Here is a 1,406-nt window from a genome sequence, read left to right on the forward strand (position 1 = left end):
AGAGAATTCCTACGTAGAGACAGAGGAGTACTTCTCCGCGGCCACCATCTTGTTTGGGTTGACCACTGACTCTAACAATTTTCCAACCGGTTGAATCTCCTCCTTCCGCCTCCTTGAAATTGTATCTGGTTCGCCTCTATAATTTACCAAACCATCTAACACTTCTTGGTTCACCCCTTTTGGCGTTTTTCCTTTATTCCACCTTTTCTTCCACTCACTCAAATTTCTACTATACTAGTTTAGCACCCGTCCGATGGACAGGTTATATTTGTTCAAAACAAAATTCAAACTAAAACTTTATTATAACTATCCAAAGCTTTCTTTAGAAAGATAAGCAAAAACTGTTAATTTAGTTAAACTCATAATCTCATTTAGTTGTAAAATGTAAACCCAAACTGATAATAATCTTGTTTAGTTTGTAAAATATAAATCCTACTTATAAACCCAAATAGACATATAATATCATTTAGTTATAAAATCTAAACTATAATGCTCATTTATAAACTCAAACCAACATATATCTCATATAATTGTAAAACCTATGTTTCAATCTTCCTTTATAAACAAAAACTAACATATAATATTGTTAAATCGTAAATCCTAATAACATTGATAAATTTCAACCAACATAACCTAAAATTAGGTTAATATTTTAATTTTTTAATTAAAATGTTCAAATATAATTATTTTTAATATATTTTCTTTTTCATAATGGTGTTTTAAAACTATTTTTATCTTAATATTAACAAAAATTAATATAGCATGTGGCGACATCTTATGTTTTAGTTACCACTTACCATGATCACGTGAGTTAGTTACTTTCAAAAACCAAGTTTCAATATGTATATATATAATCTCGTTTAATTGTTAAACCTAAACCATATTTTTTTTATAAAGCTAAACTATAATTTTTATTTATAAACCAAAACCAACATATAACCTGTTTTAACTTTTAATTGTAAAATTAAAATCTAAACCTTAACAATTAAAATCTAAACCTTAATCCTCTCAGTTTATTAAACCGACTTATAATCTCGTTTAATTGTAAATTTTAAATCCATATCTTCTTAATGAATCAAATTTACATAACTTTAGTTAGGTTATTTGTTTAATTTTTCCAAAAGATTTTTAATATATAACTATTTATAATACTTATTTTTATAATTTTTATTTTTTGATATGATTTAGAATATTTCTATATATTTTTTATCTAAACATTAACAAAATCAGAATCAACACGTGTCAACATCCTATCGTTTAAAATTAACACATGTCACGATTTTGTTACTGGCTGACTTTGAAAACCAAGCTTTATATAATAAGATTGCAAAGCAGCCTCCTTAAAGAACTCTTTTCGACCATCATTAGTGAAATCCCGATGCTAATAATAATCTTGCTAAAATACC

Source organism: Capsella rubella, unplaced genomic scaffold (assembly GCF_000375325.1).
Source record: "Capsella rubella cultivar Monte Gargano unplaced genomic scaffold, Caprub1_0 scaffold_7, whole genome shotgun sequence".
NCBI lineage: Eukaryota > Viridiplantae > Streptophyta > Magnoliopsida > Brassicales > Brassicaceae > Capsella > Capsella rubella.